The sequence below is a fragment of the Amblyraja radiata genome, chromosome 6 (genome assembly GCF_010909765.2).
Source record: "Amblyraja radiata isolate CabotCenter1 chromosome 6, sAmbRad1.1.pri, whole genome shotgun sequence".
Taxonomy (NCBI): domain Eukaryota; kingdom Metazoa; phylum Chordata; class Chondrichthyes; order Rajiformes; family Rajidae; genus Amblyraja; species Amblyraja radiata.
In genome coordinates, this window is record NC_045961.1 from 91418778 (window position 1) to 91434086 (window position 15309).

At 38.9% G+C, this 15309-nt stretch overlaps 1 protein-coding gene across 4 annotated transcripts in view; it reads left to right on the plus strand.

Annotated features, from left to right (window-relative positions):
- The first annotated feature begins 13618 nt into the window (after positions 1–13618).
- Positions 13619–15309, plus strand: part of tsga10 (testis specific 10) — a 102001-nt gene continuing 100310 nt past the window's right edge. For 2 of the 4 annotated variants that reach the window (XM_033023215.1, XM_033023213.1), the window contains exon 1: positions 13619–13715. The gene's annotated coding sequence lies outside the window, so the exon portion shown is untranslated. The remainder of the gene's footprint in view (positions 13716–15309) is intronic. The other 2 variants (XM_033023214.1, XM_033023212.1) reach the window with 1 other exon arrangement.

Here is a 15309-nt window from a genome sequence, read left to right on the forward strand (position 1 = left end):
GCTGCCAGACACTCTGCGTTACTTCAGCACTTTGTTTTTTTTTCTGTAAACCTGCATTTGCAGTTCTTTCTTGGAGAAAGTTGGTGGTTTTCTCACTGTGTTACATTCCATCTTGTGTTTCACATAACTAAATGTTTTGGATTTGGAATTGTTTAGGGAGAATGACATGAAAATCTATCCATGGGATATAACAGGTGGAGAGGAAGAATGTCGAAGAGTAAATTTGATCGTAGATAAAATCAGTTTGATATAATTGTAAAGTGTGGACAGAAGGAGAAGGAAAGCATAATACATTTTCCAATTAATTTTGTTCACCAATAGTAGCTAATGGATGATTTTCAGGAAAACAAAGAAAAACAGTCTCTAAAAAGACCTTTATATTAATAAAAAATTAGCTTACAAAATCATTGTAGAGCCAGCGTTAAGAAAAGCAGAAAAAGAAGACTTCCGGTGGCGCCATGCTGGACTAGCAGTCGCAACTTTTAGCTCCGCTGCTGCAAAATCACGATTTTTCGCGTTAAAATCTGGTCTGGAGGTCGGGACCAATTCAAAAAACTTACCGGAGCCCCGGGACGTCGCGCTGATGACGTCATCAGTAAGCGCTGTGATTTAAACGGAGGATAAAGGCTTTTAAATGAAAAAAACGTCTCCAGCTCAGAGCCCTCAGAGAACAATCTCAAAACAACTACGGAAAACCCAGAAAACTGAAGAACAGACCTCTGAAGTGGATTCTGGAATGGCTACAAGATCCAAGACTGAGATGGCTACTAAGGAGAAAAATGAAATGGAGGAGATAAAGAACTCGGTAAGAGAACTGAGAAAGGATATTGAGGCTGGAAACTCAAAAATGATGGAAAATATTAATGTTAAATTGATGGAAAATATGTCGAACATCAATGCTGGTAATCAAAAAGTTATTGACTGCATTGGCATTATACAAAAACGAATTGAGGATGTGCAAGAAGTGCTAACGGGGAGAATTAATAAAGGGGAAGAAGAATCTACGAAGAAGTTTGAGGCTGTGCATGTCATTGTTTCTTCACATGTAACTGCAATGAAAGACATGGAAACAGTTGTTGAACGAATGGCTGAAGATATGCAGGGAATGAAGCTAGAACTAGACAGCCTCAAGAGTCAACTGGCGAAAGTCTCAGATAAATGTCTTGATCTCGAAGCTCGTTCAAGACGCCAAAATGTACGAATACTGGGAGTAACAGAAGGGGCAGAGGGAAACAACGCCCGTGAGTTCACTGCCAACTTAATCAAACATGTACTCAATTTACCTGTGGAACCGGAAATTGAAGTGGCACATCGAATACCCAGATTTAAGCCAAGATCACAAGCAGATCCAGCCCACCCACGACAGATCATAGTCAAACTTCGGGACATTTCAGCACTTGAAGAGCTGATTAAAAAAATCAAATACGGAGTGAAGATGACGTTTGGAAACGACTCTACAAAAAACTCCTCCGGGATTATCCCTATGAGATCGTGCAAAAGAGAAGAAAGTTCTCACAGACAAGACAGATTCTCCATGGAGTTAAAGATGTCAGACGTGGTGTTTTTTATCCGGCCAGGATGCGCATTACTTTCAAGGGAAAAGAGAAAACTTTCACTAATTCAGACGCATCTTATAAATATGCCCAAGAGATTGTGGCAGAAACAGAAGATTAATCAAGGTAGCGGGACGATATGGACAAATTCTTTCCTTTTATTACTTCACAGAGAACACCTGAAAATAAGGGAAGAAACACCATTCTCTAAAAGTTTAAAATGGAAGAGCATTTCCACGTGCGCTGGTCTAGACACCTTATCTCCTTTGGACGCTTTGGAATTCAACTCAAGGACATTCTTTGTTCAAAATGAAGGAAAGACTGATAAGCAACGCAGAGACGAACAGCAGAGCCGAATGTGGAAAACATCACAAGGACAAATGGCGGTTTAAGATCTTAAAATAGCTTTACAAAATATAGAGAATTAACAATAATTAACAATACTAATATAGAAATATAAATGGAAACTAACCTGAACTATATAATGGGCAAAATGTAATAATGTGTTAAAAAGACTGACTAGCTCGTATATAGAGCGAGACAATTAAGCAGGGATAAATAAATAATAAATAATTTTAGAATTAACGTAGATAATACTGAAAGTTTAAGTGCTATGTAGTTCGTGTGGGGAAGGGAGGAGACTCAGGCACCTGGCATAATTCCAGGAGTCTGATTCTGGTTAATAACCCTTTCAGCTTACAGCTTACTATTATCAAAGGTATAACTAATTATAAATTAGATGAAAGTGTTAGATATATAAATTTCACAGTAGCTGAACACAAGATCTGATAAGTCTGAATGAAATATATATATATATAGTGTAATTGGGTGAAATATAACTGATTTTGAAATGGTACCGCCCTCCTAGGTTTAGAGCGGAGTTAATTGTACAACATCAACTTCGGAAGTCGAATAGATGTCGAATCCCACAGATGGGTGGGACACACACTACAGTGTCGAATACTCCAGACACTGTAATTTTACTTGTTCAAATTTTTTTTTAAATTACAATATGTCACAACATAAAGATGATAAACAAACGAAAATGGGAGGAATCACGCTGTGTAGCTGGAATATAAGGGGTATTAATGAACCAATTAAAAGGGGCAAAATACTAGCTCAGTTGAAATCATATAACACGGACATTATTTTTCTACAAGAAACGCATCTTAAACATCAAGATCAGATGAGATTGAGGGCGAATTGGATAGGCCAAACATTTCACTCCTCATATACTTCGAAATCCAGAGGCACCGCAATTATTATTCGCAAAGGAATACCATTCAAATCAAAGAACATTATATCAGATAAGGAAGGGAGATATCTTATAGTTACAGGAGAGATCCATGCTACGCCAATCACTTTGGTAAATATATATGCGCCCAATTTTGATAATCCTCAATTTTTCAATAAAATCCTGAATACAATCGCAGAATTTAACTACCAAAATGTTATAATTGGAGGAGACTTAATCTGTGTTTTAGATCCGTACTTAGATAAATCGATGCAAAAACAAAGAGGTAATATGAAATCTAAAACTAGTGAACTCTTAAATACATATATAAAAAATACAAATATAGCAGACGTTTGGAGGATCGCGAATCCGACTGGAAGGGAATACTCGTTTTATTCAATGGTACACAAAACATACTCACGTATAGACTATTTCCTAGTGGATACAAAACTAATCCCTTATACTATGAACCCTAAATATCACACCAATACGATTTCAGATCACTCCCCGCTAACTTTAATTTTAAAATTAGAAGGAATGTCTACGAACAAATCGTTCTGGAGGTTTAACTCGCAAATTCTGAAAGACCCACAAGGGAGTATATATCTAAAAAAACAGATGGACCTATTTTTTGAGATAAACGATACACCAGATATATCGCCCACTTTACTATGGGAATCCTTCAAAGCATTTATTAGAGGAGTCATTATCTCGTATCAAGCTTTTCAAAACAAAAAGAATAAGAATGAACAAAGACAATTAGAAGAACAAATCAGACAACTAGATATAGATAATGCTAAAGATCCAACTATGGATAAACATAATAAAATTTTAATACTGAAATTTAAGCTAAATAAATTATTGTCAGAGAAAGTTATAAGACTATTCCAAATTACAAAACAAGAACATTTCGAATTTGGGGATAAACCCCATAAACTTTTGGCACGCCAACTGAAAAAACGGGAAAAAGATCATGCAATTTTAAAGATTAAATCAGATAGAGGGGAATTATTAACACTACCTAATGATATCAATAAAAGATTTGCTCAATTTTACAAGAATTTATACACATCGAAAACGCTAATAGACAATAATAAAGTTTCAGAATTTCTGGACAATTGTAACCTTCCAAAACTAGAACTGAAGGAACAAGAGGATCTGGGAGCACAAATTACATCTAAGGAAATAGAAGACACAATAAACACACTTAAGAATGGAAAAACACCAGGACCAGACGGATTCAGTAATGAATTTTATAAATGTTTTTACGACATAGTTACACCACGTCTACAGAAAATGTATACATACGCTTTTAAAGAACAAATCTTACCTGAAACACTAGCAGAATCAACGATCACATTAATACTTAAAAAAGATAAAGATATAGAAGAACCAGGCTCATATAGAGCGATTGCTTTGTTAAATACGGATCAAAAAATATTAGCGAAAACACTAGCTAGAAGACTAAGTCAATATGTTAGTAAATTAATAAATGAGGACCAAACGGGATTTATACCTAAGAGACATTCATTTAATAACCTGAGACGTCTGCTTAACATAATGCACTCTCACAAACCTCAAGAACAAGAGTTATCTATCATTTCATTGGACGCAGAAAAAGTGTTTGATCAAGTAGGATGGGATTATATGATTAAAGTATTGCAAAAATTTCAAATGGGAGAGAACTTCATCGCATGGATAAAATTATTATATAACAAACCCACGGCTAGAATATTAACTAATAATATACTATCTACGAAATTCCAATTAACAAGGGGCAATAGACAAGGATGTTCATTATCACCGCTGTTATTTGCTCTGGTAATTGAACCTTTAGCTGAAAAAATCAGAACACACCCGGATATTTACGGTTATAATACAAAATATTCAAATAACATAATATCTTTATATGCAGACGATGTACTACTGTATATCACACAACCCCAAATCAGTATACCAAACATATCAAATCTAATTGAGGACTTTGGATCTTTCTCAGGATACAGAATAAACTGGAACAAAAGTGAAATTATGTCGATAAAACCGAAAGACTCAACACATCTCTTGAAATTCCCCTTTAAAATAGCCACAGAAAAATTCAAATATTTGGGATTTGAAATTACTAGAAACTATCACGCTATGTTTAATGCCAATTATAGTCCCTTACTTAGGAAACTAAATAATCTAATCAAATTCTGGAAAACGCTCCCGATGTCTTTAATAGGTCGAATAAATGCTATAAAAATGATCTTTTTACCACAAATCTTATATTTATTTCAATCAATACCTGTATATCTTCCAAAAAAGTTTTTCAAAAAACTACTCAGACATTACAAATTTTATATGGGATTATAAATCCCACAGAATACAAAGAGCACACCTTAGTAAACCAAAAGAGATGGGTGGTCTAGCGCTCCCTAACTTTATGTACTATAATTGGGCAGTAAATATTAAAAATATGATTCACCTGCTGGACAACTCTGCCCAGGAGAGAGAGGACTGCTCTCCGTGTAATACAGGAGCTACTCTCCTCTCACCAATGAATCTGAATAACAAAAATTACAATAAAAATCCAATGATACATAGCACAATTAGAACTTGGAAACAAATAAAACAGAATCTAAAATTAAGAAATCTATCTCTTTTAATGCCAATAGTCAATAATCCGTCGTTTAAACCTTCAATTATAGATAAATCATTTACACAATGGGAAAGAATGGGAATCAAAACGCTCGGAGACTTGTATGAATTAGGAAAATTATTATCATTTCAACAATTATAATTGAAATATAATTTGAAAAATAATCAATATTTTAAATATCTTCAAATCCGTGACTATCTGAAAAAATACACAAAAGACTATCATAACATGCCCCCAGACTTATTGGATGAAGCCATGAAGACAAAGGCTGAATCAGCAAATCTAATATCATACTTATACAACATTATTTTAAATATAGAAATACCTACAACCGATGGTATTAGAAGAGACTGGGAACATTTCTATAAAAATTTCAAAAGAGAGCTGGGATAAACACTTACTATATGTGCATAAATGCTCGATCAACGTACGACATACTCTAATTCAATTCAAAACATTACATAGACTATATTATTCAAAAACTAACATAAATAAACTTTTCCCCAATGTCTCACCCACTTGTGATAAATGTCAGTCACAAGAAGCTACCATAGCGCACTCTTTTGTTTTTTGTATAAAAATCCAAAAATTCTGGAACGAAATATTTGAAATCTTCACAAAATTAATTAAAATAAAACTTGTACCAAAAGCAGAATTGATCATTTTTGGAATATCGGAAGGTAACCCCGAACTAAACGTGTTTAAGAACTTACTTAATTACGGGCTAATAATGGGAAAAAAGCTTATACTCAAATTCTGGAAAAACGCTCCAATACCAACAATAAAAAAGTGGATTTCAAACATGTTCGAAACATTACACCTGGAAGAGATGAGACTCCTCCTAGCAGGCAAAGCAGACCACTTCCAAAAGAAGTGGTCTGCATTTATGGAACTATTACAAGCATAAGGTGCAATAGTAATTTAAAAAATAAATGGTACCAGGATCTGGTAACGGGGGGTAAAAAAAAAACACGGTTGGTATATCCTTTTTTGCGGAGTTTTGTGTTATAATAGAGCGATTGATTCTCCTTTTTTTTCTTTTCTTTCTAGGGTCTATTTCCTTTCTTTACTTCCTTCTCTAACTTCTTCCCTAAGGGCTTTCTTTTCCCAACACTTTCCTGCACCTTCACGACTCTTGCTCACTTTCCTTACTTCTTTTATTTCTACCTTTTTTAAAGCTCGAAAAACGAAGTGGTACAACAAATATAATAAGATATATGTGATGTGTATTACTGTAAATTACTGTACTTCTAATAAAAATAAATTAAAAAAACCCCCCAAAATTCTTGCTAATGAATTTAGTCCTAACTATGTGACACCATGTTCCCACGCTGAATGAACAAATAAACAAAGACATGGAAAACATGCTGCCATTTACAAAGTTCTGTCCATTCACGAAGTTCATTCTGTGAAACACTGAATCAATTTCTGTATAAAAATTGCCTGAATAGAATACCTGGCCCAAATTTCCACAACCCTTGAATGCAAAGACACGATTTCATTCTGGAGAAAGATATGGGAAATACAGAAATATGGATTCCCCAGATTGATATAAGATTAACTGTAAGAGTGTGGACTGATAGAAATTAGTAAAATTAAAACATTTAAACAATTAGGTCAAGAGTACTTACACATCTCAAAGATTGGCGATGGCAGATACGATGGTGGCATTTAAGAGGCTTTTGTTTAGACACACGGATATGCAGGGAATGGAGGGATATGGATCACGTACAGACAGAAATTAGTTTAATTTGGCATCATGTTCAGCACAGAAATTATGGGTTGAGGGGCCTGTTCTGTGCTGTATCTTTCTGTATCAGTGGTGAGTGCTTGGAACACGCTGCTGGGGGTGGTAGTTGAAGCAGATACTTTAGTGGCATTTAAAATACTTTTGAATGAACATATGGGATATGCAGGAAATGTTGGGATATGGGTTATGAGCAGGTAGATAAGTGATAGTGTTGACATTGTGTTCGACTCAGATGTTGTGGGCTGAAGGGCCTGTTCTTGTGCTCCACTGCTCTCTCACTATTCTATGTTCCAAGGGGGATACATTCTCAATACTAATACTAGCGTTGTTACAAAACCTACCATCAGCGGCGGGGGGGGGGGGGGGCGAGATTAAAATGCAGGTTTGTATTGGTTGTCAGAGAGGTATTTGCTTGGACCACAAGTTGATGAAAAAAATTTGTTTTGCGCTTCTGTTCCCATTTTTAAAAAAAAGTTGCTGGTCGATTGCATCGTTGGATTGAAGTTAAACGTGACTTCTAACGCCTTCAACATCACGGATCAAAATCAACATGGTGTGGTTTCATTTTATTCTGATGATTCGAAATATGTTATTTAGTGTCTTGCCTGCCGATATCGCGTGGCTTAAATCATGGCAGCGGCTACATTCCGATCTATCACAATCCACTCTCAAGATAATCAGATTCATTATTTTTTTGCACAATCATGTCATAAGAACACCTAACTCATCTATATTTTGTGTTATTGTCTATCCATGGTCAATATTTTCTTACTAAATATTTGATTGAAAACTTCCACAGTTTTTAGTTTTTAGTCAGGTTTAGTATGAAAATATTGATCATGGATAGACAATAACAAAAAATATAGATAATTTAGATATTCTTATGACATGATTGTGCAAAAAATAATGATTTTGATTATCTTGAGAGTGGATGTTTGTGGATTTTGAATAAATGTCTGCGTAAAATGACCCTTGCCTGCAGCAGTGTTATAAATAGAGCCAGGATGTTTAGGCGCTAAAAATCTCTAAAATAGGCAGGCACAAAGGCAAAATAAAATTACAAAAAAGGCATTTATTGACAAAAAGGCATAAAAAAGGCATGTATATCCACCAACAAAATATGGTTAAAAATGATAATTATAAAGGTATACTACATTATTGCCTGGTTGCACATAACTACTAGCATTTTTTATAAAATTATCTGATGTTAAACTATGCCACCTGTCAGACAGAATATGCTTCAGCTGTGAAAAACCTATTTCTAGCCCAGCTGAGGTCACTGGTGCATTCCTGAAACAAGCTACAAACTCTACATTCATGTTGATATTGTAGTGCATTACAACTACCTTTGAGAAATTCAGCTATGTTTTGTTCTTCTTCAAGATCTTTGTTAGCTAAAATCCCCCCCTCACATTTTCCTTGTATGCCTTTACCTACATCGGCAGAAAGTACAAAGTACAGCAAGTGAAGATGTAAACAACTGAGCAATTAGTTGTGCTTTTTTACTTCTCCCATACTTCCAATGTCAAGAAATACTCCTTTGATGGTTGACCTGCCTCCAGTTTACCGATGACCACATTGGCAACATATCTCCCCACAGCAGTGGTTGTCTCATCTATTGAGATCCATATTTTGATGCATGCAACTTCATCTCTAATCTTCTGCACAACAATGTTGAAGTTGCTGTCAACATAATTTTTCTGTAATGATGACACGCTCGGTATAGGTTCCTTTGTGTATTTCCCTAAAAAACCTCTGAGAGATTTGTTTTCCAATTTCCACAATGGAATTCTAGCATCAATGAATGCTTTACACAGATCACTCGAAAACTCAGATTTGCGATTGAAGCCAGCAGTAAATGTTGTGAGGAGACAAGCTTGCATATTTCCTGTCTTCAGTTTCTCTGCCGTCGACTTGTGTTTAGCTGTCTGTACATGCTGGGAAACGAAATATTTCTTCTCATGATTCACTGCTTTCTCACATGCTTTGCAAAGTTGTCTGTAGAGAATATATCACTCCCATACACCCTCACCAAATTATTCAGTTTTTTACAAGGCGTTGACGACTTTAGGCATTTTGACACTTGCAGGGGTAGATCCTACAGGAGCGGGGATGCAGACCTCTACAGGCAGGCCAACAACCCACCCCAACTGTGCCTCGCTATCCCTCTTCCAACCCCTTTCCTCTATTCCCCCTCATCCCCAGCACTCCCTCCCATCCTCTTGACCCTCCCTCTTCTTTCTCCCTCCCCCACTCCCTCCCTCACCTCTCTTTCCCTCTCCTTTCCTCTACCATCAGTCACTCCCTCCCTCCCTCCATAACCCCTCTCCCCTCCCTACCCTCCTCCTCTCTCTCTATCTCCCTGCTCCCCCACGAGGCTGACGGGTTCCCGTTGTGACGCCAGAGATCCCGTTGTGACCCTAGTCACTGCAACCCTCCCCAAGTGTGTCTCGCCATCCCTCTTCCTACCCCTATCCTCCTCCATTCCTCCTCATCCCCAGCACTTCCTCCCCTTCCTCCCTCTTCTTTCCCCTCTCCTCCTCCCCTCCCCCATTCCCTCCCTCACCTCTTCCTCCCTATCCTTTCCCCAACTCCCAGTCACTCCCTCCCTCCCTCCATAACCCCTCTCCCTTTGTGTAATTGTGAGGTGGAAGCTGCGTTGTTTTTTTAAATAGATGTTTTTATAATGTAAATGATATCCCATTGTTATGTCATTGTGGGGTGGAACACCGCTGACGGGCAGTTTATGTAAATGAGATCCTATTGTGATGTCATATCCATTGTGACGTCATAAGCTGCTAACTGCCAGTGCAGATGAAAGAGATTGTTTCAGTGAGGTTTTGTAAAGTTTAAAATGTCAATAACTTGTAAAATATACCATCAATCTGAATGAAACTTGATACAATATACCACAGGACAAAAATTCCACAGGACCACAAGGTGGGCTAAAAATTGTAGTGCTATCGTGTACTGTTTTGGCGTAATTCAGGACATCACAGACACATAGACAGAATCACAGACAGAATAACAAACAAGATGAAAGTTTTAATAATTTATATAGATAGTGGAACCATCTCAACATTTACTCTGTCATGGCTCCTAAACATTTTATATGTTTTAATAAAATCACCCTTCATTTGTTTAACACTAAAGAATGTAGATGCATTTGTTTCTACGTGTGACTGGAAATAGTTTACTTTGCCAATATATCCTTCCCTAAATAAAGGGACCAAGATTGTGCACAGTACAATTGTGGCTTCAACTATATCCTGTTCAGCTGCAATAGTAGCTATTCTTATTTATAAACTCCAACCCTTGTAATAAAGGCTGATAAGCTATTTGCTCTCCTAGCCATTTGTAATTTTCATAACCATATAATCAAATGAAAAATAACAAATTAATAAAAAACGAAATATTACTTTCCTATTATTTTGCCTGTCTTCTTTGCAACTCAGCCACAAGCTCTCAAATCCATCAAGAAATTCAGCCACTGTCTTCCTTGTATTTTAATCATTGTGATTTTTGTTTCATCTGAAAATAGATTACTTATGGGATTCCAAAGGAAAAAGAACAGAATACCTTTGAAAGAATCTTATCGTAACAAAACAGGCAATGAGTTATAATTCTTCGTGACTACATGATGGGTCTATGCTACGGGAAATCTTCCAGTCCCATTGCTTCAGATCAGAAGAAAGATAATACAGAGGCTGAGATTGTAGAAAGCACAGGGGATCTGCAAAGCATTGTTGAAGAAAACCTTTTAAGGACAAGGATGTCTACCATTAGTCCCACGGCAGAATTGAGTATTATCAAGCCCAACACTGAATTCTATTCCACAGCATCTGATGAGAAGATTATGGAATCAGTCTCCTATGTTAATGAAAATGATGGTATAGAGCTAATAGATATTGATTGAATCACCTGTGTAAGTACGGAATTGTATTTAAAGTGGGGCTCAAGATGCTTTTGTTACATTTTTTTCAATCAAAGTTATTTTTAATGATTTAAAACATGCAGTTGATTATGAAATATGCAAAGGACTTTGGTTCCATCACTTAAATGTACACCATTAAGTAAGTGGACATTCTGATATGGAGGAGGCATTCGATCCAATTTGTGATCCCAGCTACAAAGACAGACGTGTGCAGCAATTCGTTCTTCCCTCGCACAATTAAAGCATGGAATAATCTCCACCCTACTATAGTTACCCAACCAGATGCAACTAAATTTAAAGTAGCTCTTTCTTCCCAATAACCCTTTCTGGCTTAAGTCCTCCCTCCACCACCTCCAGTTTAAATTCCATTTGGAATATTTTGGAGGACCAAGAAACCAAGAACCACGAGGCTCTGTATCATTGAAAATACTATTCTAGTTAAAGTTCTCTTCCTTGTCAGGTGAATGTTAAAGATCCTTCATCTTTAAAATTGTTAAAAGGTCTATCTTTGTGTGGGTCACTTTTACATGCCGCCTTTGGGCAATGTCCAGCTTGAAAAAAAAATCGGATTTGACATGTACATTGATACACTTAGCTATATTTTCGTACTTCTCTGAACCTCCACCCTATCTTCGATTTGTCACTGCTGCTCTGACATCCAGCAGCTATTTCCCTCAATAAATATTATTATGGCAGAAGTAATTGTTCTAGTTTTCATTCCCCTTACGCAAAGATCTGCCTTGGGTGCAAGGCACTCAAGTAAAGCAAAAGCAGAAAAACATTGCATTTATTTATGACCTTCCATCCATTTCAAAATGCCCACAGCATTTTACGGTCAATAAAGTGGAATCATTGTTGTAATGCACACTGCAAATTCCAACAAAGAGGATTATGATTTAATTTGCTTGAGAATATTGATTGACGGATAAATAAACCCAAGATGTAGCCCGCCAGAGAGCAGATGGAAAGGACACTTTTGACAATACATCATTCCATCAATTGTGCCAGCCTGCCCTTTCCATGACGTTTCCTGGACCAAATGCAGAGCAGCGCACACGCTTCCAATTTTGAAAGCACTCCCTAGCTCTCCCGAGCCTCCCGCTTTCCACTTCCTCATTTAACAATCCCACGTGGTGGAAAAAGCCAAGCACAAGGTGGAATACTCGCATTTGCACCAGTTCTCTGGTGTTAAGAAGGTCGAGCGGGTTTGCTCGCACTTCGTACCAGGCCCCTCGTTACTGCAAAGGTAAAGCGGGGTTGGTCGCATTTTGTATCAGACCTCCAGTTTTGGAGCGGTAAAGCAGAGTTGCTTGTGCCAGCGCCACAAAAAAAAAAATTGGATCTCACCCTCACTGTTGGTGCGATGAATGGAGACTGTAGAAGGTCCCTGACTGTCACCTCCCCTCTACTTCAACAGTTTGAAGAAGAGTCCCAACTCAAAATGCCACCTATCCATTTAAAAAATTCTGAATAAAGTTTATTTTTGGGGAAAATAAACCCTTCCACGGATGCTGCCAGACCAGAGGTTGTTCATCCAGCACTTTATTCATTAAACTAAACTAGATTATTTGTGATTTATTTCTATGTTCCTTCATTTCTTGCTCGCTTGCTTGGATTGTGCAGTGCTGTTAATATTTGTTTCCAAATCGTGTTGATTGTTGAACAATGCCTCTTTTTGCACCAGTCAATGTTATCAACTCACCTAGTATTTATAACGTGCATTGGTGTCATTTAGCAAATGTCAGTCAGTTAATTGAGAAGCTGGACGCTATGATCAGCCATGATCATATTGAATGGCGGTGCAGGCTCGAAGGGCCGAATGGCCTACTCCTGCACCTATTTTCTATGGTTCTATGAATCTGTCTGGATTATTTGTAATTTTATCTATGTTCCCCCATTTCTTGCCTATGAATTATAAAGTGTTGTAATTTCCCCCCCCCCCCCCCAAATGTGTTGATCGTTGAAAAATGCCTCTCTTTGCACCAGTCAATTTAATTCACCTAGTATTTATACCAGGGATTTGGTGTCATTTGGCGTGTGACCCAGTGCCAGTTAATTGAGAAGCTGGACGCTAGTGCATGACCTTTAACCCCCCTCCCCCTCATTGTTTGTCTGTTGTGAAGCGTGTGGCGTAACCGGGCAACCGATGTCATGGTGGGTGCGGGGCCTAACGGTCGTGCTTTTGTTGTAACGTGAATGAAAGCGTGGATTAAATCGTAGCCCGGCTTCTTGCACATTGAACGAGGAGGGGGAGAACATTTGAAGTAAGTAGCGCGACTCTCACCAGCACCAGGCCGATCGGATCCCGTGGTTTGGTCCCGGGTAAAGTTTTTAACTTCTTTCTCTCTCCCTCACACACGCACACACACTCTCTGTGTCGCTCTCGCTCACCGTGACCGGGCGTTGATTGGTCAGAGCGACTCGGCAACAGCGGAGAGGGAAATTATTTGATTGGCTGAGCCGCGGGCCTTTGTGGATGCTCGATTGCCATTGGTGGAACCGTGGGGCGGGAAGGAGCGAGCGGCGGCTTCGCTCAAAGAGAGAGATAGAGAGCGTCGCCTCTTCATCAGCATCCACAGGTTGTCCTCTGGGAAGAGTTGGAGGTGCGTTTGTGTAAGGAAGGAACCGCAGGAGTCACTCAGGTGGGACAGGCGGCATCTCTGGAGAAAAAAAATAAATAAAAGGAGAAGGGTCTCACCCATTCCTTCTCTCCAGAGATGCTGCCCGTCCCGCTGAGTTACTCCAGCATTTTTGTGTCTACCTTTGGAGGTAGGTTTGTGTAAGGGAGGAACGGCAGGGGCTGGTTTACAACCGAATATATGGACATAAAAATAGCTGGAGTAACTCGGCGTGACAGGCTGCATCTCCGGAGAGAAGAAATAAAGGAAAAGGGCAACCCTCGACCCGAAACGTCACCCATTCCTTCTCTCCAGAGAGATGCTGCCTGTCCCGCTGAGTTACTCCAGCATGTTGTGTCTCTTTGGAGGTGCGTTTGTTGTGTCTCATTGCTGCCATTCTGTTATAAAAGGGCGAGAATTGGACGGAGGGGAAAGCATGGATGTGTGACTGGGGTGTCTGGTCTGGAGCTATGCGAGTTTTTGTTTGTTTTTGTGTTGCTATAAGTTTATATTTATGTGTGTGTTTACGCCTCTCTCCTGACTCTGGGCCTTTCTCTCCCCTCTCTCCAGTCCTGATGTCACAAAGCTACACAACCTGTTGTCTGCGTGACAGCAGCGAGCTGGACGTCAGGTTTTGGGGTGGGGAGGGTGGGGGGTGGGAAATAGGGGATGACTTTTTTTAAAGCGCCCTGGAAATAGCGAGGGGGTTTATTCGTGAGAGTGGGGGGGATTTACAGAAGAAACCCGATAACGTACACCAAATTCACCCTGGAGAACACACGGCTCTCTCAGCAGCATGTCTTCAGAGTTGCCTACGCGGAGGTGGAGTTGGGCAGCCTCTGACTTCAAGGTAAAACTAAACTAAACTGCTGGAGATACTGGGGTATAAGCTAAAATCAATTTGAATATTCATTATATCCTCAACAGCAAATGTGTATCGACTAAGTCTTTGAGGTAAAGTATTCATTGGGTTATTAGAGTAACCAACACCTATGGAAGTAATTATTCTTGGATATATTCATCAAGGACCAAATTTACCTTGGTCACTCCCTCTTCTCAAGGACCAAGGCTCACCCTGGTCACTCCTTCTTCTCCCCTCTCACATCAGGCTAGAAGTTTGAAAGTTTGGGGACAGTTGACAGCTGTTATCAGGCAACTCTCATCAGTTAGTGTGGTCCTGACATCCCATCTTCCTTATTGGAGACCTTTAAACTATCTTTAATAGGATTGTAACGCACTAAATATTGTACCCTTTATCTGTGCACTGTGGATGCTTGATTGTAATCGGGTATAGACACAAAGTGCTGGAGTCAGGTACTCGGACACAAGGCCAGGCAGCGTCCATAGAGAAGAAGGATAGGTGACGTTTTGGATTGCAACCCTTCAGTCATGTATGGTCCTTTTTTGACTGGATAGCAGGGAAGCACGGTTGGCGCAGGGGTAGAGTTGATGCCTTACAGACTCGGGTTCGATCCTGCCCGCGGGTGCTGTCTGTACGGAGTTTGTATGTTCTCCCCTGCGTGGGTTGTCGCCGCATGCTCTGGTTTCCTCCTACACTCCAAAAGACGTACAGGTTTGT